At 33.5% G+C, this 27,496-nt stretch overlaps 1 long non-coding RNA gene across 1 annotated transcript; it reads right to left on the bottom strand.

Moving 5' to 3' along the window:
• Positions 1 to 4,905: 4,905 nt before the first annotated feature.
• On the bottom strand, positions 4,906 to 6,218 carry LOC125584295. Its single transcript, XR_007321278.1, has 3 exons — positions 6,037 to 6,218; positions 5,819 to 5,876; positions 4,906 to 5,151 (listed from the first exon to the last, which is right to left on the bottom strand). It is a non-coding gene; the product is annotated as an uncharacterized LOC125584295 (long non-coding RNA).
• Between the last annotated feature and the right edge of the window lie 21,278 nt (positions 6,219 to 27,496).

Below are 27,496 nucleotides of genomic sequence, written 5' to 3'. Positions count from 1 at the left end.
AACTTTTTGTTTTTCAAAATTTTATATATATCATAAAAACAAAGACCCGCCCAGTTGGACGGGTTAAGATCTAGTTTCCAATTAAAAGCATAACAAGAAAATATAAGGATATTACTAGTATAAAGTCATAAAATTTGAAATTATATTAATATAACACAATAATTAACAAATTGTAATGTTTTGAATGTTTGGTATCTGAGTGGTTGTGAAAACAAAACATGTGTTTTCCTTTTTGAATTGTTTATATTTGAGTAGGTTATCAAAAAAAAAAATAACTTTGAACAATTTTCTTCAAAAATTATGACAGTTCCAGACTTCTGGTCAATAATAATTCCGGAATAACAAAACATTATTTTATATTATCATTAAGCATTATTTTTGGTAGCAGAAATTCAAACTTAGGAATGATTTTTTATTAAAAATTAAAATTATATATATTGACAGTCTCTTAGAATTTTCTCATAACATTTTGTAAATTCAAATGTTAAACGTTGAAGATGGAACCAATTGAAAATTCAAAACTTTCAATTTTTTTTATTTATCTATCTTTTGGATTCAAACAATTATTCTATATGTTTCAAAATAATGTATGATTTAGAGTTTTGACACATATTAAAAAATATTTATTTTTTTTATAAATGTATTATTTTGCGATTAACTATTTTTACAAATTTTAGACAATCAAAATTTAATACACAATTAATTTACTCAAAAATTGTAATTTATCATTATTATCCAATAAAAATGTATTTAAAATAGCAAAGTATATTTTTGAAACAACTTAAAAAACATAAAAATTAAAAAAAAACATAAATAAATTTGAAACAAAATTAGTATATTATACTTGTAGATACTTTATAAAATGTTACAGCAGTATATAAAATATGATATTTGAATGATCAATAACTCGTACATGGCTCTAAGTTCTATGAAAATGTAAAGAAGATAACTGAAACACATAATGTTTAATTTCTAGTGATTACGTATAGTAGGCTTGAGCATATTTATCCGGAACCGAAGAATCGAACCAAACCGAACAAAAAAGAGAAGCTCGGTTTGGGTTTGTATCTTACCAATTAACCGAGCGAATCCTATATTTCTTGAACCAAAGAACAGAAGTCGAACCAGAAGCTAACCAAGAACCGAATCGATACCCGAGTTTCTATAAATATAATTCATATACTTACAAATATTAATTATATTAGTTTTAAAATAATTAAAAATATTATTTATAAACCAAAATATCCAAAAAACAAATTACCAGATTACATTTTTATATGAAATATTTAAAATTATACGAATTATTCAAAATTTTATACGAAAACCCAAAAGAATCTGATATTTAATTCCAAAAACTTTATCTTTTTACTTGTTAACCATAATTAACCGAAAAACTAGAACCGAACCAGAATAAAAAAGGATCCAAAATTATCTTGGTTATTAGTCGGTTCCTAATTTTGTTCTTCAAATCGGATCGAGAATCGAAGAAAAACAAAATGAAACCAATTTGAAATTTTTAGATATATGAACGGATCCTAAACCTTTAGAACCAAAAATCAAAGAACCGAATCATAACCAAAACTGACTTTTCTGTGGTGAACCTGACGACACAAGAGATCGCTTATTTTTTGCGTGTCCCTACACCTTCACGCTCCGGATTAAGGTGGTTGGGAACCTGCTTGGGTAAGAACCTGATCCCGACTGGGATATAACTATGGCGCGTCTCCTAACGGGATCTTTTGACATACTGACGTTCATACTGCTGCGGCTTTTGCTGCAGGTTACGATCTATTATATATGGCGCGAGTGGAATGACAGGAAACACAATAACTCAGCACGACCAGTCGATCATATTTCTAAATTGGTGGATAAAACGGCCAGGAACCGCATCTCTTCCACTGGATATGTTTTGAAGCCAAGACTACAAGGTCTGATGAGAAGATTGTTTGAAGCACATATTTTTTTAAATTTTTTAGCTCTGTTTTAATTCTTTAAACTCTAAAAGCCTTAAATCTTGTACATACATTTTTTTGCGATGACTAATAAATTTAGTATTTCATCAAAAAAAAATCAATAACCAAAACCGAAAACCGAATGGGCAGGACTAACGTATAGCATCATCATACGTCAATTATCAGGACCAATGGTCCAGGAGCATTGGATAAGAGGTAGCGGTAGCGTCCATGTCTCACCGAAAGAAATTATTTAATTTAATCTCAGTTAGTTGTCTAATAATTTTTTATTTGTTTTAATCAAAAATAACTTTTATTTGTTAATCAGTTCCCCACTAATAATGGAATCAAGTTCATTTTTAAGGTTTGCAAAACTTCAAGCTTGAAGTTTGAGGGTGTTGTGTCCAAAGAACAGTTTTAAATGTAACTTTTAATTTTCTACATTTTACACTACAGTCCTTTTTATTGATAAAACTTATAAAACTTTTATTTAGCAATAAAATATATGATAAAAATATTATACACATTATTAATTAGTAAGATAATACATTTAATAGCATATTACATGTATTTCAAAATAATAACTCTATGTTATTTTTATTTGCAGATTACAAGCTAAAAGTTGTTAAAATTTTGTACTTTCATTAGTTGATATAATAACTTTGTTTTCATATAGCTTAATCTTTTGTATTTTTGCTTTATAATTTGTATTAAATGTGTATTATAATATTTTTGTCTAATATTTCGCTTTAGTGTAATTAATATATTTGTATTTTGCATAAGATTGATATCTTCATGATTTGCATTGTTTTAATCATTCATTCTTGCATTTGTTGATCATTTAGGATAACATTTAGACATGTTTAGGTTGCATTGCACTACATATGTCCTTATCAGGTGATGGAGTTTTCAAATGGTGACTTTGGAGCATCTAGAGATGGTTTGGAGGAAAGATTGGTGGTTTTCATGCATGAGACGAGATGATCAAGTGTCCCAGCGGCTTTGTGACGTCCCAGCGGTCTTATGACCCTATCGAGAAGCCGCTGCAAGCGCTCGAGGAACGGAGACTAAGTATGGGAGCGGCCTTGTGCAGAGGTTTGCTGAAGCCGCTGGAAAAACATCCCACTCCCTGCCCGATATCTACTTGTCGCAGCGGTCTGAGACGAAGACTGCAAGAAGCCGCTGTGAGAGCCTCAACGGCCTGGTGGAGCGGTCTGCCTTAGCCGCTGCGAGTCGAGAAAGTCAACATTTCCGAGTTTGACCAGATATTTACCCATTTGTATTTGGGTTAACCCAAGTTTGTTAGGTTAACCCGGTTCGATTTTAAGCTACTATAAATGTTTCTCAGACCTAATTTTAGGATCTTATCTTGTTTTCTATCTAATCAAAAGTCACTTTTGGGTGAAAGATCTAATCTTGATCATAATTTCTTATCTTTGCTTGATTACTTTGACCATTAATCATGTTTAGATTTGGATCAACTAATGATCTAGTGTCTACCATGATTATGAGTGAGTAGTCATCTTTGGATTCATGGGTTAAGATGACTTAGGATGATTAAGTGATGATCTAGAATGTTTAGAGTAGATTAATGTGGTTCCTTGCTTGATTGAGTGACTTTAATGCTAAGCTTGAGTTGGCCATTCTGGTTTAGAACTCTAGACATTTCATTGATCGGAAGGTGTTCGATGAAATGTATGAGCCAACTCATCAAGCTCTTATCTTACCCTACCAAAGGGATTTGATGTTAGGGGAGTTAGGAAAGTTGAATGATCTATCCTTAAAGATTGCTTGATTGACACAAACCAAAGAATTTGATGTTTGATCATGAGAGTAAATGAGTTTTTATCTTGGAAGAGAACTTGCTTAGAATTGATATCTAGACTTAGGAAAATGTGTTGATTGAAACATTGTCATTTTAGATTTAATCTTAGTCATCTGAAATCAAAATTTTATGCCCATGATTCCTCCTTATTCCAATTGATTGAAAATTGCTGTTTAGTTGCTTTAGAAACCTGTTAGATTGATTGAAACCACTCATCTTATTGATTGCATTTAGCTTAATTGAAAACCTGAATTTTCTTTGATTCAAAACTCTTAGAAATGGATTGACATCTTAATTACTATAATGATTTGATTATTGGACCCTTGAAAAGTCCATTTCAAAGGTAAAAAAATTATAAAGAATAAAATGATAGCTATAAAAGTTAACAATGTTATTTGAAAGTTAGATAATCGAAAGGACTTAAAAGTAAGGAACTTCAAATATGAAATTTTGATCAATAAAACTTCAATAAAATTTCATTGTTCAAAACAATTTGAAGTTTTGAAGTTGGTTTGAGAGTATGAAAAACTTGAAGTTCATTTGGGAAATGCTCTTATAACACATGGCTTAGTTAAAAGAAACCAACAGAAAATATGTATATTTTATATACGAGGTTACTTTCAAATAATTTGTATCAACTACTTAATAATCATTCATATCCATATATTTCAAACGATTTGAGTATAATGATGATAAATATCAAAACGTATTTGTTAATAATTAATTTCAACATGTTTTTTAGAACCTTTAATTTCAATATGTTGTGAAAGTTTTTTTTTATAAGAGATACTACTTTCACTTCACTAGTATTCACACAGTGATAGTGTAGTAGTAATTTCTTGGAACTTAGAGCAATATTATTGAGTAGAAACTTGTGAGTTTCTAAAAGTATAAAAATAATAGCATTTTAATTACTTATTGTATTTTATTTATTCTTAATTGGTTGGGCCTACGGATAATTGACATATGCTTAGTTGAGTTTCTAAAATGTCGGTAAAAAGTTCTTGCAGGCGAACCCTTTCTACTCACTCTCTTCTGCATATGTCTTGTCTTTCTCATTTTTTTTATTTTTTTCATTAATGTTTTTGTGACACCCGTCACTTTCAAAATAGTAAAAATACTTCGATAAATACAAATATCTGAAATATCCATATATAAATATTTGAAAGTCCACATCCACGCATGAATTCCATAATATAAAATAAAATCCGAAACATAAGGTACGACATAAACCGAGAATCCAAAATACGAAATACCATAACGATAAAAGTCCAAAGGCCTAGAGGCCCGATAACGATAAAATCGATAAAATGATAGAAGCCCAAAAGCCCAATAGCACCGGTCCGAAAAATCACTCCTGCTCGTCGGTCTCACCTGAAAGAGGGAAATAAGGAGGGGTGAGCGACAGGGGAATCGCCCAGTGAGGTATGGGATGCTAAACCGCAAACCACTGACTCAGTTCATAGCACTACAACTATGTAGGCCTAGCTCTAGCACGAGACAATCACGGTGCCTATTACACCACACAGAACAATCACATATGTCTAGTGGACTAGACATGATACAACCAATGCGATAATAGCATATCACATTTCCTCATAAGGATATAAATATATATAACTCTACAGGCGTCGCTAGCACAGTAGTCCACACTGCACCCCGCAAATCTCTAAGGCGTCGTAAGTACAAACGTCTCTGTACCCCCGCAAATCTCCACAAACATGGCAGCCAGTGCAAACGTCTCTGCACCCCGCAAAACTCCTCAAACATAGGCAGCCAGTGCAAACGTCTCTGCACCCCGCAAATCTCCAAAACATGGACTCGCATATATATACATATATATAACAATTCTTAACATCAATCATTTCAATCAACCGTTGAATCCTCTATTATCCTATTTCCGGTTTAACAATCAATAATAATAATAAACAAGCAAGACTCTCAAACAGACTCGATTCACAGAGACGGATCATGTTTCGAAACTAAACTTTCCATAACGGTAGTACTAAACTAGCTCGGGATTTAACGGAGTAGCCCTCACCTTAGCAATGAAGAGAAGTGGTATATATGAACTCCAGCTGCTCAAATGGACTCCAAATCTGAAATCAGATCGAAATTTCGAGTCAGAACGCCTTTCGAACGGTTTAAAACGGGTATTTACGGAAAAGTCAACCCGCTGGTCAAAGATTAATTATTTAATTAATTAATTAATTAATTAATTAATTAATTATTTAATTAATTAATCCGGTTTATCCTAACCGATTTCCAATTGATTTAAACCGACCGGTTTAGCCTAACCGAATTGAAATCAATTCAAACCGGCTAACCAACCGGTTAACCGAGTCAACCGAGTTGACTCACCGGGTCGACTCGGCCGAGTTGGCGAGTCGCCGGCGAGTCACCGGTGTCGGTCACCGGCGGCGACGGCGGAGATCCGGCGGTGGCTTACCGGAAAGTTGGCCGGCGGCGACGGCGGAGCTGCGGCGGAGAACGGTGGTCCGGCGGCGGCGCTGCGGCGGAGGACGGTGGTCCGGCGGCGGCGCGTGGAACTCACGCGCGCGCAGAGGCGAATCTTCGGGGGCGCGTACGGCTTCGTCCAGGCTCCGATCGCGACGCGGTTGGTGTCTACGGCTTCGTCTTGACGAGAGGAACACGATGATGGCCTTGGATGCACGAGATTCACTACGGTTAGAAAGTTATGATCGATTTACTAAAACGACCGAAACATAACTCAAAACATGGCGGTTTCCGGTTACCTCGAGCTGCGGTTGATGGTGATGACGAGCTTGATGACGTCCTGGCGTGCGGTGGCTCCGGCGAGGACTCTTGGTGAGCTTCTTCCTTCCCTCTCTCTCTCTCTCTCTCTCTCTCTCTCTCTCTCTCTCTCTCTCTCTCTCTCTCTCTCTCTCTCTCTCTTTAAAGAAAAATGACTTGACCCTTGGGCAAAGCCTAGGGTTGGGGTCATTACAATTCTCCCCTACTTACAAGGAATTCGTCCCCGAATTCAATTCATAAGTTGTCATGTCCAATGTCAACCCGGAAAAGCTCCGGATAATCAATCCTCATCTGGGGCTCGGACTCCCAAGTTTCTTCCTGAATACCATCTCTCTCCCAACGAACTTTGACCAACATAGTCATCATACCATCATCTGCTTTCACTTGGCGATCCAATAGCTCTACTGGCTGACACGGCGCACGCAAATTCCTACCAAGGTCACTGGGCGGCTGCTGCAAAATGAGCTCTGGTTCTCTCACGACTTTCCTCAAAACCGAAACATGAAACACGTCATGGAAATCTGATAACTCTTCGGATAAATCCAATCGGTAAGCAACTGCTCCAATTCGCTCCAAAATGGGATATGGTCCCATATATCTCGGTTTAAGCTTCTTCAGCTTCCGAGTCTTAGATCCTCCCTGAAATGTCCTCATTTTCAGGTATACCAGGTCGCCAACCTGGAACTCCAAATCTTTACGCCGCTTATCTGCATAACTCTTCTGACGGTCATGGGCTTCCCTAAGCCGCATCTTAAGCATCTCAACCTGCTCAACTGTCTCTTGAACCATTGCAGGTTCTATCTCACGTCGCTCCCCCACTTCGGTCCAACAAAGCGGTGTGCGACAAGGCCTACCATAAAGAGCCTCATATGGTGCCATCTTAATGCTCGAGTGATAACTATTATTGTAGGCGAACTCCGTTAGGGGTAGGTACTTTGCCCAACTCCCTTCCCAATCCAAAACACAAGCTCTAAGCATATCCTCCAAAGTCTGAATCGTCCTCTCTGACTGACCGTCTGTCTGCGGGTGATAAGCCGTACTCATATGCACTTTCGTCCCAAGCGCCTTCTGGAAGGCTCTCCAAAATTCGGACGTAAACTTTGTATCTCGATCTGATACAATGCTGACAGGAACTCCATGCAATCTCACAATCTCGCTGATGTAAGTCTGTGCTAACTGATCAGCTTTGTCCGTCTTCTTAATAGCTAGAAAATGGGCTGACTTGGTAAGTCTATCCACGATTACCCAGATGGCATTCTTTCCTCCTAAGGTGGTTGGCAACCCCGTCACAAAATCCATAGTTACCATGTCCCATTTCCACTCTGGCAATGGCAGGTTCTGCAATAACCCGCTAGGCACCTGATGCTCGGCCTTGACCATCTGACACGTCTGACACTGCGATATAAATGAAGCAACATCCCTCTTCATGCCAAGCCAATGATAATAACGCTTGAGATCCTTGTACATCTTGGTGTTTCCTGGATGAATAGAGAAACGCGAGTGGTGTGCCTGCTGCAAGATTTCCTTTTTTAACAACTCATCATTAGGCACACAAACCCGGTTCCGATACATGAACATCCCACTCGAAGCTGTATGATATCCAATACTCTCAATCTCGATCTGCTTACACAAAGCCTTATCAGCATCCTGAGCCTTACGCACTTTCCATAACAAATCTGCTTGCTCCACAGCCTCGAGGCCAACTGCCTCACCTTCCACGGTAGTGGCACACAATTTGAGACTAGCAAGTGTCCTAGTAAACTCTTGAACCTCCTTGGTTCCTGAAACATCGCTCCTGCGCCTGCTCAAGGCATCTGCTACTTGATTAGCTTTTCCCGGATGATAAGCAATATCCAGGTTGTAGTCTGCTAACAACTCGACCCACCTACGCTGCCTCAAATTCAAATCCGCCTGAGTGAAGATATATTTCAAACTCTTATGGTCCGTGAAGATCTTCACCTTCTCCCCATATAAATATGATCTCCAGATCTTCAGTGCAAATACAACTGCTGCTAACTCTAAATCATGCGTAGGATAGTTGACCTCGTGAGGCCTCAACTGACGTGATGCATATGCAATGACCTGACCTTCCTGCATCAATACACATCCTAAACCAGTGCCTGACGCATCAGTGTAAACCTCATATGGTATCCCTGGCCTCGGGAGTACCAAAACGGGCGCATGGGTCAGCTGTCGCTTTAACTCAGTGAAACTCCTCGAGCAATCGTCTGACCAATCAAACTTGACGTCTTTGCCCGTCAGCTTCGTCATTGGCTTTGCAATGCTAGCAAAACTCTTGACGTACTTCCTGTAGTACCCCGCCAAACCGAGAAAACTGCGGATCTCCGTAGCATTCTTTGGCGTCGGCCACTCTGAAATGGCGGTAATCTTCTCCTGATCTACGGCAACTCCTGCTTCTGAAATCACATGGCCCAAAAATCCAATCTTCCTCTGCCAAAAGCTACACTTACTCAGCTTGGCAAACAACTGGTGTTCCCGAAGCTTATCCAGCACAACCCTCAAATGCTCAGCATGCTCTTCTCTACTCCGAGAATAAACCAAAATGTCGTCGATGAAAACGATCACACACTTATCCAAGTGCTCCCGAAACACATCATTCATAAGCTTCATGAACGCTGCCGGTGCGTTCGTCAATCCAAATGGCATCACCACAAACTCATAATGCCCATAGCGTGTACGGAAGGCCGTCTTCCGCACATCTCCATCAGCTATCGCAATCTGGTGGTATCCCGATGCCAAGTCAATCTTAGAGAACCAAGAAGCTCCCTGCAACTGGTCCAACAACTCGTCAATACGCGGAAGCGGATACTTATTCTTGATGGTCACTTTGTTCAGACCTCTATAGTCGATACAAAGTCTGAAACTCCCATCTTTCTTTTTCACGAACAACACTGGTGCTCCCCACGGTGAAGTACTCGGCCTGATAAATCCCTTATCTGATAACTCTTCCAACTGTTTCTTCAATTCCGCCATCTCAGCTGGTGCAAGGCGGTATGGGGCTCGTGAAACTGGTGTTGCTCCTGGCTCCACCTCGATCGCAAGAACGTCTGCTCTAGCTGGTGGCGGCCCTTTTAAAGCCTCAAAAACGTCTTCGTACTCGAAAACCACTGGAATGTCATGCAGCTCCTGCTGACCATCCTCCTTAACCATCGAAATGGTCGCCAAAAATCCTTCTGCTCCTCTCTCCAGTAGCTCATCTGCGCGCAACATGGAGACAATGGAAATTCCATGGTGCGTCTTAATCCCCTGGAATATGATCTTCCCTTCTGCTCTGGGGATATGGACTCTCGCTCTCGGACAATCCAGTACTACTTGATGTCGTGACAACCAATCCATTCCAAGTATAACATCGTAGCAGCTCATCTCCAGTTCCGTCAAATCTCCGAGCAACTCAACTCCTCCAAGAATAACTGGTACATTGCGATGGACGCCGACTGCTCCCAATCTCTCCGTGCCGGCAGTCTGAATCTTCTTAGCCTTCGGTTCGAATACACCCCGAAAAGGCCAAGACTGGGCTAAGCGTGGACTCACAAAACTATGAGAGGCTCCCGTGTCGAATAAGGTGTGAGCTGACTTTCCTCCAACCAAAACCGATCCTACACAAGATTTTGCTAACTACACATGGCATCCACAAACCAAATTACTCAAACACAACAAGTATGAAAAAGTCACATACCCGCTATCGGCTCAGCTCCCTGGGGATCTCCAACTGCAAAGACACGTGGAGCGATGGCTAGACGCTTCGGTGGTGGTGGAAGTGCCGCATTGCCTCTCCTCGGACAATCTCTGTAGATGTGACCCGGCTGGTTGCAGCCGTAACAGTTCCTCGTTGCCACTGCTGGTGCTACTGCTGCTGCTGGTGTTGCAACCTGAGTTCGTGGTGGCTTCCTACAGTTCTTCGCAAGATGCCCAAACTGATCGCAATTATAGCACTGGAAACATTCCCCAAAATGGTGGCGACGACAACGCCCACAACGGGGTGCTCCAGTCTGCTCCCAAGGCCTCTTCTGCGACCCCGAAGCCCCTCCTGCCTTAGGCTGAACTGCTTTGGAGAACTTCTGCTCCTCACCCATACATTTCTCCTGCACAGCCGCCTTCTCTACCAGATCCTCCAAACTGGTGTAGGTAACCACACTGCACCTACCACGAAGCTCTACTCGCATCCCATCTAAGAACCTCCTGATCAGATCCTCCTCATCTATGTTGTTACCCACAAATCTGCGGAGCTGGTTAAACTCCCGCTCATACTCCCTGACAGACTTTGCACCCTGTCTCAAATGCTCGAAATCATTCTTCTTCTCATGCAAAGCTTCCCTCGGAAAATACTTCTTGTTGAACGCGTAAAGAAAATCATCATATGTCAGCTCGCCACGGTGAATCAATCTCACTCCATCCCACCAGATTGATGCATCTCCGCGCAAATACAACTCAGCGATGTTTAGCTTGAGCCTTGGTGGGCACGAGATGGTCTTCAAACACTTATCCAAATTGTGCTTCCAATCGTGAGCAACTGTAGGTTCCGTCGTTCCAGTGAAATGCTCCAAGCTCACATACTTCATCTGTCCCAACACCCTGATAAATGTCTCATCAACCTCGGGCACCTGAACTGGGAAAGCAGGTGGCGGCGGTGGAACCTGAAAAACTCCTGGAACCGGCTGAACAGGAACCTGAGGGTACTGCTGGACTGGAGCCGGCTGATGTGGAACCTGATGATAATGCTGAACCTGAACTGGTGGAGCCTGCTGCATGCGAATCTGCGGACCCTGCTGTACTGCAGCCATCTGTCTGGCAACCTCCTGAGCAGCTATTCGGGCAGCCTCCTGGGCAGCTTGCTGGACTGTCTCCTGTGCAGCCTGCCTAGCCGCATCCTGAACCATCTGTCTCAAAGCATCCTGATCAATAGGCGGAGCCGCCTGCTGCGGAACTGCGGGCTGGACATGCTCATCCTCAGCCTCTCTAGCAACTCTGGCAGTCTGAGTACGAACAACTCTCTTCCTGGGCGCCATCTGAAAGAAAAGCGAAAAAGTTAACTTATGCCGATCTGTGGATACCAACATTTAAGAAGGAGTGATACCGAACGGAAAGGTGCTATTTATTTTTATTTTCAAAGTTCCCAGATCCCTGAAAATATTTTGAAATCGTTTAAAACCGTCAAAACCGAATAAAACCAGGTCTCCAAAAATCGCCATCCCGGGTCGGAGCCGGGACGGAACCCGCTCTGATACCAAATTGTGACACCCGTCACTTTCAAAATAGTAAAAATACTTCGATAAATACAAATATCTGAAATATCCATATATAAATATTTGAAAGTCCACATCCACGCATGAATTCCATAATATAAAATAAAATCCGAAACATAAGGTACGACATAAACCGAGAATCCAAAATACGAAATACCATAACGATAAAAGTCCAAAGGCCTAGAGGCCCGATAACGATAAAATCGATAAAACGATAGAAGCCCAAAAGCCCAATAGCACCGGTCCGAAAAATCACTCCTGCTCGTCGGTCTCACCTGAAAGGGGAAATAAGGAGGGGTGAGCGACAGGGGAATCGCCCAGTGAGGTATGGGATGCTAAACCGCAAACCACTGACTCAGTTCATAGCACTACAACTATGTAGGCCTAGCTCTAGCACGAGACAATCACGGTGCCTATTACACCACACAGAACAATCACATATGTCTAGTGGACTAGACATGATACAACCAATGCGATAATAGCATATCACATTTCCTCATAAGGATATAAATATATATAACTCTACAGGCGTCGCTAGCACAGTAGTCCACACTGCACCCCGCAAATCTCTAAGGCGTCGTAAGTACAAACGTCTCTGTACCCCCGCAAATCTCCACAAACATGGCAGCCAGTGCAAACGTCTCTGCACCCCGCAAAACTCCTCAAACATAGGCAGCCAGTGCAAACGTCTCTGCACCCCGCAAATCTCCAAAACATGGACTCGCATATATATACATATATATAACAATTCTTAACATCAATCATTTCAATCAACCGTTGAATCCTCTATTATCCTATTTCCGGTTTAACAATCAATAATAATAATAAACAAGCAAGACTCTCAAACAGACTCGATTCACAGAGACGGATCATGTTTCGAAACTAAACTTTCCATAACGGTAGTACTAAACTAGCTCGGGATTTAACGGAGTAGCCCTCACCTTAGCAATGAAGAGAAGTGGTATATATGAACTCCAGCTGCTCAAATGGACTCCAAATCTGAAATCAGATCGAAATTTCGAGTCAGAACGCCTTTCGAACGGTTTAAAACGGGTATTTACGGCCGAGTTGGCGAGTCGCCGGCGAGTCACCGGTGTCGGTCACCGGCGGCGACGGCGGAGATCCGGCGGTGGCTTACCGGAAAGTTGGCCGGCGGCGACGGCGGAGCTGCGGCGGAGAACGGTGGTCCGGCGGCGGCGCTGCGGCGGAGGACGGTGGTCCGGCGGCGGCGCGTGGAACTCACGCGCGCGCAGAGGCGAATCTTCGGGGGGCGCGTACGGCTTCGTCCAGGCTCCGATCGCGACGCGGTTGGTTTCTACGGCTTCGTCTTGACGAGAGGAACACGATGATGGCCTTGGATGCACGAGATTCACTACGGTTAGAAAGTTATGATCGATTTACTAAAACGACCGAAACATAACTCAAAACATGGCGGTTTCCGGTTACCTCGAGCTGCGGTTGATGGTGATGACGAGCTTGATGACGTTCTGGCGTGCGGTGGCTCCGGCGAGGACTCTTGGTGAGCTTTTTCCCTCTCTCTCTCTCTCTCTCTCTCTCTCTCTCTCTCTCTCTCTCTCTCTCTCTCTCTCTCTCTCTCTCTCTCTCTCTCTAAAGAAAAATGACTTGACCCTTGGGCAAAACCTAGGGTTGGGGTCATTACAGTTTTGTTCAGAAACTTTTCTTAGAGAATCTAATAATGTTGGTCTTAGTCCACGTCAATTTTGAATTGGTTCTCTTGGAAACTTAAAAAAATTGGAAGCAGCATTTAAATGCAATGCGAGAAGCGGGATGTCCCAAGAAACTCGACCTGGAATTAACATGGGGAAAAACAACGATGCACAACCCACACACCAAAAGAGGCTACTACATCAGACTGAAGTTTAGATGCTGATGCTGGTACAAGAATTTTAGTTGTGGAAACTTTCATCCTCTTCATTGGCTCTTTGAGCGACTGGGTTTATCTGCTATTACCTAAAGACCACTACCATAATGGATTCAGTTTAATAAAATTTTAGCACATTTGTCCAAAAATGTTTTTTTGTTGAAAACATATTAAATTTAGGGAAATTAGGCCAAATAATCAAAAAATAAAAATTCACTGACTATCCAAAATCACCCTTCTTCTCCTACTTCTTGTCTCTCTTGACCCTATTTCTACAAATCTAAATTCTTTTTTTTTTTTGGGTTATTTGGCAAATGAACCCTTAAATTTATTCATATAGAAAACCTTTTACAACATGTGTGACTCTTTCTCAAAAGTCTCATTTATGAAATTTTTTGTTAAGAGTGATTAATTTCCTAAGAATATTAATCCTCATTATAATATAAAATATAACACAATTCTGACAATGTTTATATTTATAAATATTTCCTATCCCGGCTTTAAACCTGGAAATAACATTCTTTGTTTTATATCAAGATATTCAAACATATAAACAATTACATTACATTAAACACAATTTTGCAATTTCCTAAATCTTTAACGTACCGATTTTAAATCTGAAATAACACCATTTGTTGTAATATTTACATTAATACTCAAACTATTTTAAGATATTTAAACCTTGTTATTAATATTTTTAAAACTAAAATAAACAACTACATCATATAAACCACAAATACATACGGAACATATTGCGTTGGACCTCTCCTTTTACTCGAGTAGTAGCGTACTTTTTTCCATTTATAACACTATAACAGGCAATCAGATATATTTTATTTACTTTCATAATAAATAACTAAAAATTGCGAAGAAAAGGCATAATTGTGTTGAATAACAGTTAAACTTTTTTCCGTTAATAATCTGGCTTCAAATGAAAAACTTATATATATATATATATATATATTGGCTTATATAATAACTAATTCCTCGTTTTTACTAGGGACATTGTCTCCGCGCAAGCACGAAGCCGTGGACAGAGTTCTTGTTTTATCTCAATATTTTCTAGTATTATTGTCGGTGTGTATTTTGAGTTTTGTGTTGAACATTGTCTTTCAAGTTTTTTATTGTTATAAGATAAGAGTTGTGATGATGAACTGTGTATGCATTATTCTCCACTTATGAAAAACTAAACTGTGTTAGTAATGTGATTGATATAGTTCGTAGTGTTGTTTATTGCGTCACTGAGACTTATTGTTTGTTTATCTTTTAATTTGTTTCTTGTACTGTTGAGACTACATACATTATATTAAAGTTGTAGAGAGTACATTTTGTTTCTAGATATTTTTTCTCCAGTTTAGTTGTATAAATTGTGTGTATTAAGTAATAATTTTTATTATCCTTATTATGTTTGTTATATGTTTTATTTTATTTTAAAACTTATTGCATTTACCGGAGCTTTAAAACAAATACATGAAAACTTGTAGAAATAACTATAAAATGAGTGACAATTCTGAGTATTTGGGCCTTAATGGGTTTTAAACGAATATATGTATTTCTCATAAGAAGACAATAGCATTGGTATGTTGACATTCGGCATGTAAGCTATTTTCATAAGACAAGAGGAGTGAGCAGGTGGAGATGTTGCTGCCGCCTTTGTGTCAGTCGGGATTGTCTATTGTATCTCCTGGTGTGGCTGTGTTTGTTTTTCTTTTATTTGATGGGTAATATGTAAACAAAAATCGTTTATTTATCAGAGTTCGTAACTTACTCTGCTTTTTTGTTTAGGTATTTCACTGATTTTGGTTATCGTCTCCGTATTCTTCGTAAGCATCTGCGAAAGTAAGTTTGTAAATTTTTAAATAGCTGGCTGTGTAGTTTGTATATGTTTAGCTGACTCGATGTATGTGTCGTTGAGTTTTAGTTGAAGTGATTGGTTTGGTATATTTGTTTTGAAGTTTATTTGTAGATTAGACAAAAAAGAGAGGTGATCATTAATGATTCGTCTTTTTTGAGATTCTAGTTTTTGGTGTTTTGATTATTTAGGTTGTTGTGGTTTCTTTTAAGCTGTAAAATAAATGTTTGTGTAAAATTAGTTTGATAAGTAAGAGAGATAAATAGACGACCACTGATCTTGGGTAAGAAATATTTTTACTATTGATGTTAGCACAATATAGACAGTAACATAAAGGAAATTGTGTGTTGATTGTTTCTTACGGATCAATGAGGAGACAGATAACGACTCGAGTTGTTTCTTTGGTGAGGTCAGAGCACTGGACATAACGGATTTGCCCAACCACATCTGCAAGTTTAAATATCAGTTATGATATCGAAACATAATATAAACTCATATGCAATATGATAATATACCTGAGAGTTCTAGGTTTGTATTTACAATCACTTGGAGATTGTCGAATAGTCTAATCATGGCTGGAGATTGATTTCAGGAGCACCCGTGATGACTTCATCGACAATGGTTGGTGAGATGAAACAAATGAGGAATGAATGATCTGTTATCTTTTACATACTTGAGCACCTAGTAACCACAAAAAGATCAACTTTCACAATGAAACTGGTTTTCAAAGATGACATGTAATGATTAGCACGTCCGGCGGAAATAAACTCATGAATCACGGAATTTTCAAATAATATTATTCAATAAAAAATCAGGAAATCAATTAAAAACAATTATGTTAAATAAGTGTGATAGATCGAAGATTAACTTACCTTTTCATCAAATAAGAGAATTGTGATTTTCAGCAAAAGCTTACGTACAATTAATTGAGCATGTTTAATATCGTGGAAAGAGAAAACTCTAGTTCACATTTTCGTATCCTAATATAAGAAATTTGAAAAGATGTTAAGCATTTCAGGTTCAAAATCTACCAAACTCAAATTTATCCGATTGTGTAGTTAAGTGATTAAATATCTAATTTTCATTGCGAGTAACCATATCTGTCTGGCACCGATGAAATGAACTCTATGAAGTTAGTCAGATAGATACGGCCTATTTAATAACTTCGTATTATTTAAACAAAAAACAGAAAAATTTAATAGACACTTAAGCAAAAATAACCATATGGTGTAATTGTATATACCAAATAGCAATATAATTTAGGTGGAAACATAATCTACTCATGTTTCTGCTACTTTTACACAAATCAGAAGGAGAAGTTTTTTTTTTGCTTTAATCTTTTACTTTTGGTTACCGTTCAAAGAAGAGTGAAAAGCATGTATGTTTCATCTTTCAACATTTATAAAGTGAAAAAGTAGCGTTAGATGTGACTTTGATTTATTTAATTTACTCACAAACTTTTCCGCTCTGTTTCTCTATTTTAAACTATTCCCAGTTACTTTGTATTTACCAATCATACTCATAGATTGTGACTGGCAAAAAACAGAGAAAATTGAAGTAAATAAAAAGATAAAGCTAAGAGGTTGATTGTTTCCGGTTTATGGAATAGTTTTTGGTTTTTGTTTCTCCAAAAAATTATTTTTTATCCAATCAAATTTTTTGAAAAATAGTTTTCTTAAAATGTAGGGAAACTAATTTTTTTAAATAATTGTCTATTTGTATACAAAAATCAAAATCCAACTTTTTCTAGTTTTTCACCTAAAACGTGTTTTACTTTTGCTCTTATTACAAATAAAAAAAATCAATAATGCAACAAAAACAACCCTAAGGCATTTAAAATAAATGTACATATAGATAACATCTATAATCCAACCATGAGCACATATATTTAATGCATTGTTTTGCTACTTTTTTTTTGGAACATACATCTAACAATAAACTGATGTAAATATAAAAAATTCAAATAAAATTTGAAAATTATCAATAATATAAATTTATTTATTTATTTATGCATTTGATGTTAGTAATTACAAAAGATTATATATATATATATATATATATATATTGTTAATAAATTTTTTTATTTTATATAGAAAATTAGATTTTTTTCCTTTTACTATCAGATTCCTATAAGTTATATTTTGTATTCTTTTGGTTTTACTTAATATTAACTAGGACTAGAACTAGTATTTTTTTTCTTTTAATATTTCATACTTATAAAATATATTTTCTATTCTTTATATTACTTAGGGCCCGACTGGTTTTCCCGCTACGACCCGCAAACGCAGTTTTTGCGGTTGACAGCGTTTCGAAACAATCATACAAACCGCTACAAATCGTTTCAAACCGCTCTGAACCTCTTAAAATCAAAAGCTGGTTCTAGCTAGCGTTTGCGGTTGCGGGTGGAAAAATAAATATAAAATTCTTTTCAAAAATGTTTTAAAATTTTAAAATTAAAATTTTAAAATAGAAATATTATAAATAAAAATATATACATATTTTATATATTAATTAAAATTCACAAACAGTATCATAATTTGTTTTATAAAAAATTTAAACTAAATTTTTATTAGAATTTTTAAACATTTATATACACACATATATAAAGATATACACATATATAAAATGAAATAAAATATTTTTAAAACAAATTTTATTAAAATTATAACTTTCAACTAATTTAAAATTTTCATAGATAAAAATAATATTTGTATTAATCATATTATATTTATAATTATTATATTTTATTACAATAGTATGTTTTTTATATTTTTATAATGTTATAATAGTTTAATATAGGTAATTTGTTATTAAACCGCTACAATATCTTATAATCAACCAGTCACAAATATCCTGAAAACGCAACAATTTCCAAACGTTGTACCAGTCATACAAAACGCTTAATAACGCTTGAAACAGCAACCATCGGGATCTGCGAACTCTCGCACCCGTAACTGCAACCGCTGCGTTTAAACCAGTCGGGCCCTTAGTATTAAATAAGATTAGGTATAACTCACTCTAGAATTAATGGTTGACTAACGTTGGAAGTAAGTTTAAGTATTACAGTTAAAAGTTTAGAATTGAAATTTAAATTACTTTATGGTTTAGGTTTATTTTATCATTTACTTTTTATTCAGATCTAGAAAGACACGACACAAATAGTAAAGATAAAAAAAACTTTTCCCCGTATTTGGAGGAATTTGGTTTGGTGAGTGCGCGTTGTGAACAGGTTTTCAGTGAGAATTGTTTTCTTGTAATGAAGCGTAACGATTTTTTTTTTTTGACAACTAAAGCGTAACAAACTCACCAAATGATGAATGGGGAATACTTGCAGGAATTTTGGCGGGTTTAGAATCTTACGTTGAAATTTTAAAGTGGATTAAAATAAATTCTAACATATTTTTACTAGAGTTGTTAGGATAATAATGTTATTATTCTAGTAGAGGTATATATGATTAAGATCTTCAAAGGGTATTAGTAAACTACCGAATATTTTTAATTTTTTTAAAAAATAATATATGGCGACAATAATATGTCTGTTAGGTTTATAAAAAAAATCTATTTATTAATCTCTTAAGTATACAAATTGTTTATATTAGTTGGATATATCTATGTATTTACTTCGTTATATATATTAACATTAAACTTATAATTATCTTTTGGTGTAAGAAAATATCATATTGAGTGGAATATATGTGTTTCTGTGGGGTTATTATAAATAGGTAGAAAACCATTTTGTCATAAAAATTATGTAAATTTAAATTATTCAAATGGATAATGTACACAAATATAAATTACGTAAAAATTAAAATAAATTATGTAAAATTTAATTGAATATTTTTGTCAGCAATTTGAGAAGTAATGTATGCAATATTTCATATAAACCAAAGGTATTTTATAGTGTATTTATTTTATAAAAAGTTTTAATCAGTAGATGAAATCATTCCTTTTTAATAGAGTAAATTTTAAAGCCTACTATTTCATTGAAGTCCATCTTGTATATTCGTGGAGAGAGCTAATCAATGAAATAGTAGGCTTTAAAATTTACTCTATTAAAAAGAGTGATTTCATCATATCCATTTTACTGATTAAATTTTTTAGTAAATTGGCTTAAAACCCAAAAAAAATAATGAAATTAGCAAACTAGCTATAATGAAACAAATTTTGTGTCTATAAAAAAAACACCAAAGTGTGGGATTTAGGGTATTGACTTAATTAAAAAAAATGTGTATACAAAATGCAATTTTACTAATTTTTTTGGTAAAAAGTTCTTTTGAAAACTGATCGTGTCAAACTAGATAGTGACAAGTCTCTTGCAATAAACTATATCTCGTATCACTACATTTTACGATAAAAAGGTATTCTATCAGTTCCCGAAAGAAATTTTTTATAGAGTATTCACGCATATTAAAAAATGTTTACAATTAAATTTATTGTTTATTTCACTATACATTTTTCAATAACTATCAATCAATAGTATTTTATCAATTCAGATATTTTTAATTATTTTTTTAAAAAAAATATATACAAGTGATCAATAATAACTACTAAAAGTACCTTAAAATTTTTAAAAATTAATTATTTTTAAACAAAAAATAATTCTAAAAAATTCTGCTTTTGGAAACGGACGGAGTATTTCCCTGCAAAAGTATTATTTGCTTAAGTACTATTTGTGGACCCCTATCGAAAAATTGAGTTTACAATAATTTCCATACTACTATGTTAATTGTTCCATCGAGATTGGAAGTAGAAAATATTTTTTTTCATTACAATGGTTGAATATATTTTTGTCATGACAATGGTTGAATATCTAAAGCATAAAATACTGTTAATTTAGTATTTTTATTAAAATAATTTTAATTTAAAAAAACTATTTATAAATTAACAAGTGGTTAGAACAACCGATTGATCATTGTTATAGAAATATCTCAGATCCTTTTGAAACAACCGATTGATCATCTCCATATTTCAACGTTCCTCTTATTTTTCTTTTCATTAGTAAAGTTTAAAAGTATTCTATTTAGAATCTACGAGAGGGAGATGATCTGTATCAAATCCTTTTGAAACAACCGATTGATCATTGTCATATAATTAATCAGAAAGACATACCCATTTGCTTTAAGTATACCCATTAACGTACTTCCAATTATAACTTTGACTAGGGGCCTGACTGGTTTCCCAGCTACCACCCGCAAACGCAACTTTTGCGGTTGGTAGCAGTTAACAGCGTTTCGAAACAATCATACAAACCGCTACAAATCGTTTCAAACCGCTCCGAACATCTTAAAATCAAAAGCTGGTTCTAGGTAGCGTTTGCGGTTGCGGACGGTTGCGGGAGGATAATTTTTTTTTCTTTTTTTCAAAAACCATATAAATACAAAAATAAAAATATTCAATAAAAAATTTAAATTGGAATTATAAAAATACTAAAATATATCTATTATATTTTAATTAATATTATAAAATTTTAAAATAAAAATATTTTCTATAATTTTTAAAAATTTAAAACCATAACTTTCTAAATATGATTTTCATATTTATTATAATATTATGATTTTTGATATTTTTATAATTATATAAAATGTAAATATTGTTAATTTATTATTTAACCGCTGTTGTATTTGGTAGTTAACCAGACATAAGTATCCCGCAAACGCACTAATTTCTAACCGCATAACCAGTCATGCAAATCTCTTAAAACCGCTAAAAACCGCTAGAAACCGCAACCATCCGCATCCGCAAACTCCCGCAATCGCTGCGTTTGAACCAGTCAGACCCTAAATGTTTAACATCAAGAAAAATATATCGAATTGGTCCTTTTAAAATAGATTTAAAGGATATTTCGATTGCATCTCGTCATATGATTATATGAAGAAAACAGGATACTTTCATTATATATGGTGAAAAACATAAAACTGTATATTCAATTGCAAAACCGAACGATTTCGAGTTGGGACAATTTGGCTGGCTTCCAAACCCGAAGAAAATAATAATGTTAATTACCATTTGACAATAACATGACGTGTGGTTTGTTTTGGATGAGTTGTATATATTGGGATTTTATTGTTTTATATCGTAAAGTGTTTCTTAAAAAGGGAGAGAATACCAAGTTCACCTTTAAAAAAACAATAGTAATCCAATATAGTAGAATGATGAACACTGATAATGGCCAAGTTAGTTTGATAAACAGTTTTATTTGTGAAATTTCCTTTTTATCAAATGAAAATCTACCGTTTTAATAAATCATCATATGTACGAAAAAAGTTACACCTTCTTATAAATGAACTTCTGCAGTCAACAACTATACCCTGGCGGACAATATAACATCTTAGAGTTATCAAAAACTTCAAATAAAACTTGCCAAAAGGGTCCTTGGTAAGTTGGTATGACATAGAAACATTGATGATTTACCTAGCCAAGCTAAACCAAAATATTCTTCAAGTTAAGTAATAACTCATTTTGTCATAAGAATACTTTGTAAGCTGTATTATACATATTACGTAATTTTCTTATGGTCAACAAGAATTAAGTAAATTACTGGCTTATATAATGTACATTTAATTACAAGGGATATTCCCGTTAGTGCTTCCCCACTTCTTCATATTGCCAGTAAATATGGATCGTTTAGTTAGATAAGAAAGTGGTTACAAATGTCTATTATATAAATAAAATTAAACAATGATTAGTATTGGAAAGGAATATAAAATAAATCCATGCAGGTTTTATATTCTATGTCCATCAACATTATCATACTAATCGATAAGGTTAGAGTTGGACATGAATTTTTAAAAACTCAACACGTAAATATTCTTTAAGTTTGAAGAGCCTTACATCGATGGAAAGAGGAGCTATGAGGCAGAAACTAATTAAAAGATCATGGTTGTTCGGTCGTGGGAGAGCACCTTCAAAGTGACTTCAGGCTTAAGTGTACCAATTAAAATAGTTAGAACAAAAGAGTCATATTATTCCCTTATCATATTGTATAGTATGTAAGTAGACAGAAAATACTTACATTCTCATGTTGATTCTGGTTTGATTTGGTTCCAATTTGTATTTTTGTTTTTCAGGTTGACTCTGGTTTGGTTTTCACTTTTTTTTGTTTAAAAAAATATAAGAACCATCCGGTTATTTATGAATTTGGTTTTGGCTTAGTTAATTTGATTTTCGGTTTGGTTTGGAATATAATGTTAGGAACCCGTTAAAATTTCGAGTTCAATTCGGATCTCATCCGGTTCTTTTTTGAATAATTTCGAATAATTGGAGTGAAATTAAGATAAATTTAGATATTTTGGATAAAAATATTCGAGTAATTATGTTTTAACGGGAAATTAAGATAATTTTAAATATTTCAGATAAAAAGTAGTAGGGTAATCCCTTTTTGGAAAGTTCGGTTTACATGTAGTAGTTTTTAAATATTTGATAATTTTAAATTAAATATAATTTTGTAAGTATATAAACTGTATTTAAGATATTCAGATACCCATTGGGTTTCTAGTTTTGTTCCAATTTGATTTTAGTTTTTTTTTCTGTTCTCGAGATATAGAAACTGTTCAGATATTTGTAAGTATTAAATCGTCTTCATTTTTTTTTTCTTTTGATTTGTTCTTTTGATTTGAAAAACTATTATTACTAAAAAACATAATAATAAATTAAATTTATATTAAATTTTTGTAAATATTATATCAAATAAATCTACGATTATAGTGATATTATTATATTCATAAAAGTCTGTCTCGATTACTTATGCAATTATCATTATACATTGAGAATATATTTTTTTGGTCTAAACATTGAGAATATTTGATAGCATGTAATGTGAGGTGGACATTAAACACAATAATTTAACATGTTACAAAACTATAAATTTGATATGTCTGACTTTACATTTTTTTTGCGACCGTAATTTTCCTATATCTCAGTTGGTTATTCGATTGGTTGTTATAAATATTTTATATTTTTAATTAAAATTAAAGATAAACGCATTCCTGTAAATAGTACCCTAAATAAAAATGGCTGTAAATAGTACCCTAAATAAAAATGGATGTTAAAAAAAAAAAGCTGTTGTTTTAATTGTATTGATTTGTTATTATTTTCCTAAAGATAGTTGAGTGTTGCCTATCTTACTTTGAAATCTGTTTAGTTATGTTTATAAACTAGATATTTTGTCCGCACATGCGTGATTAATCGTTTTACAAATATATTAGTTTATATTTTATTAATTCAAAAATAATACGATAACTTATTATTATGTTTTCAAAAAAATTAAATCAAACATCAAATTATATATATATATATATATATATATATATATATATGACGTAAATTTAATTAAAATACATATGTTTATTATTGTGCTGAAATTTTAAAAGAAAACATTCACATATTAAAAATATTTTAGTAAATATATTTATACAAATTTAGTTGATTAATATTTAATTATAAAATTTTTATTTGTTATTTTCTAACTTTTATAATTGCAAAAATAAATTTTAAGATAACAACACAACATATAAGAATTCGCTTTTAATTATATAATTAATTATATATAAAATTCATTAAGGGTAACAATGACTTTAACCGTTTAATTATTATAAATATTTTATATCTTATTTTAAATTTTATAACTGAAAAATATGTTTCATGATAACAACACAATGTAAAAATTATCTTTTTGAAAAAAAATAATATTATAAATAAAAATTTGTTTTTGATTATATAGTTAATTATATATAAATTCATTAAGGGTTGTATAGATATTAACCGCTCTAACTTTTAACCTGAGAGCTCTGTTGCTAAAATTTACTTCGTAAATAATAGTATAGATATGTTTTTTGATAATTTATTATATTAAATTAGAATCAAGTATCTAATTAACAAATAAATCTAATTTTTTTGATATAAATTCGTTTTTAATTATATCTAAAATTCATATCGATATTAACCGCTCTAACTTTTAACGTTGGAGCTCTGTTGCGAAAAACTACTTCGCAAATAATAGTATAGGTATTAGTACGAAATCTAAACTAAATCTTTTTAAAGTTTTACAAAATAAATCGTTAATGTTAAATGAAAGAGTAAATATAGTTAATTTTGTTCTTATTTTCCTAAAGATAATAATCATTATTGCTTATGTTTTCTGTTTAGGGGTTTAGAATCTTTAGATTCATCTTTTAAGAATTAGATATCAGTAAATCGTAATCGGGAAAACTTATGTATGAAAGTTTGGAATAACGTCTGAAAACTATTCATTATGTTGCATAATTTTCTTGATGATTAGCTATGAGATATTCAATAACATACAAACGTGTATATGTGTGTATGTTTAGTGTAACAAACATTAATGCCATTGAAAACATACACACTTTGATGACATAAAAACGTGTATGTGAATTGTATCTTGGTAAACTTATTTATAAAGTATATATATACACGTTTATGTAACATACGTGGCCTTTAAATTTCAAAAAGGAAGCAGTTAAAAAAAAAAAAAAAAAGAGAGAATATTAGGAGTAAACATAGATTAATAAATGCTGCATTCTGATTCGTTTAATATATTGGGCGAAATTAATTAAAATTTTCAAAAAAAGAAATGACATGATATTGTAAATAAATTCAAAAAATAAGGAAAAATTCCTAAGAGAAACTCTGCTTTAATAGTATACTAGAACTTGATCCGCGCCCCCGCGCAGGTGTTTGATTTAATTTGTGTTTAACATAAAATCATAAACCGCTAATTTGATTAAAAAAATTCCATATATATTTTTTATGTTTTGTAATGTACATATAGAGTAGAATATATTATTTTATAATATAGATGTTGATAATAATTTTTTTTTATTTGTACATAATATTATAATATTTTTTATAATTTAATGTAATTTGATGTAATTGTACAATTCATATATTGACATGTTGTTTTTTTTTCTGTTAATTTATTTTCAAATGAAAAAAACATACCTAAAACTTTAATTTTTGAGTTAGTTTTCTATGAATTATTATTAATTTTATGATAATTTGTTTTTTTTGAAAATTGAACTCTCAAAAGTTTTATATTTGACTAAACTAAACAAAGTAATACTATATTTAAAATTATTTTATATAATATATACTATATATTTCAGTTTGTGTTTTTATTTTAAATATAGTGGTAGAATCTGTAAATAAAAAAATACAAAAAGGAAATATGTAATAAAAGGAAGTAATTAATCTGCTATCCATGTTTCCAAACAATTCTCATTTATGTTTTATCCTTATTTCCAAACAGTTCTCATTAATGTTTTCTCCTTGTTTCCAAACAATTCTCATTTATGTTTTATTCTTGTTTCCAAACAGTACTAAGAGGTACTTCAGTTTTAATAATATAGACTAGATCTCGATCCGCGCAACCGCGTGGGTTTTTGTTTTCATTTATTTCTTATATAAATATTTTTTTTCAATTCTAAATAGGTATATAATATAATATATATGTGTCTATCAATTTTTTAAACATAATAAGTTTACGGTATATTTTTCATTGAATAGATTGTTTCAAACTTTCACATGTATTTGTATCTTATTCTATATATATATTTTCGGATTAGTATTTTATTATTAAAACCGTAACTATATATATAAAGATTAGTAAAATATTGTTTTATTATCATATTCAAAGATATTGTAACATTTCATAAATTTTAAAAGTTTTTAAAAAATTAAACTTTTCGCCTCATAGATTTATATTATCGAATAAATAATTAAACATTTGGTTTTTGTTTAATTTTTAAAATAAACTATATAGTTTAAAATTTGTTTTCATTGGTTTAAGGTAGAAAAGATTAATCATTGTTAGATAATATAATTTTTGTTATTTAAAAAAAATCTTTATAATTTTAAAAGTTAACATCGACAAATATTTAAATATTTAACATATGGAAGTATAGTATTACAACATTAAATTATATCTATTTAATTTATATTATCTATAAATCCAATGGATCATCTATTGTTTAAATCCAATTATTGATAGCCCAATAAAAATTTCTTGTAGACCCAAAGTTTAAATGATAAGATTAGAGATTAAATGTAACAGGATTTTCTATGAATAGGTCTATTAGGTCTATTTTTAAAAAAATCACACATGAATCAAGGTTGTGACTTCTGTTTTAATATATAAGATATATTTGTTTCGAAAGCCTCTTACTAATGGTGCTACAAAGATTATGAGGACAATTCTTAATGGTACTGCAAAATATTAGGTGGAGAATTTTTAATGGTATTGCAAGGGTATCTCCAATAGTTTCCTCTATTTTTTATTTTAAAATAGAGTATTCTATTTGGTATACTCCAATGTTATTCTATTTTAGAGTAGAAAATAGAGTGATGAACAAAAAAAAACAACTTACTATATATATAGTGTAAACATATTTTTTAATCTATTATAAAATGAAAAATAAAGTACTATTGGAATATTTTTACTCAAAATTCTATTTTATAGTGAAAAATAGAGTGAAGTTAGAGATGCCCTTGTGTAGATAATTTCTAATGGTATAACAAAGATTTTGTAAAGAGTCCTGTTGGGGAGTACAATGGTACAAATGTGTGCCAAATTTTGCAAGAGGTTTGAGATTTAGAGTTTGTTACAACAAGATCTCTTTCAAGAAAATGATATGGTATTTAATTTGAGAGTAAGATTGTTGAAATAAAAATTAAAATCCACATCAGAAGTTTAGACAAATAATGTCTATTATACCGACAATACTCAACTCTGTTTAATATGAGATCTTCAGAGCTCCAAACTTTTTTGTCGACTTTACGTCCTGAACTCAAAATGTAAAATATCAGTAGATATAGAGCTGAACATGAGTTGGAAAGAATACAAGCGAAAATTGTATGAGATATCCAAAATATATTAAAACCGTAGGTGGTGTGATTTTTTCCAAGACTTGACAAAAGACGAGGCATTTGGAA

The sequence above is a fragment of the Brassica napus genome, chromosome C3, assembly GCF_020379485.1.
Source record: "Brassica napus cultivar Da-Ae chromosome C3, Da-Ae, whole genome shotgun sequence".
In the NCBI taxonomy this organism is placed as follows: Eukaryota; Viridiplantae; Streptophyta; class Magnoliopsida; order Brassicales; family Brassicaceae; genus Brassica; species Brassica napus.
The sequence above is the reverse complement of the archived record's forward strand: the minus strand, read 5'-3'. Positions and strand labels throughout refer to the sequence as shown.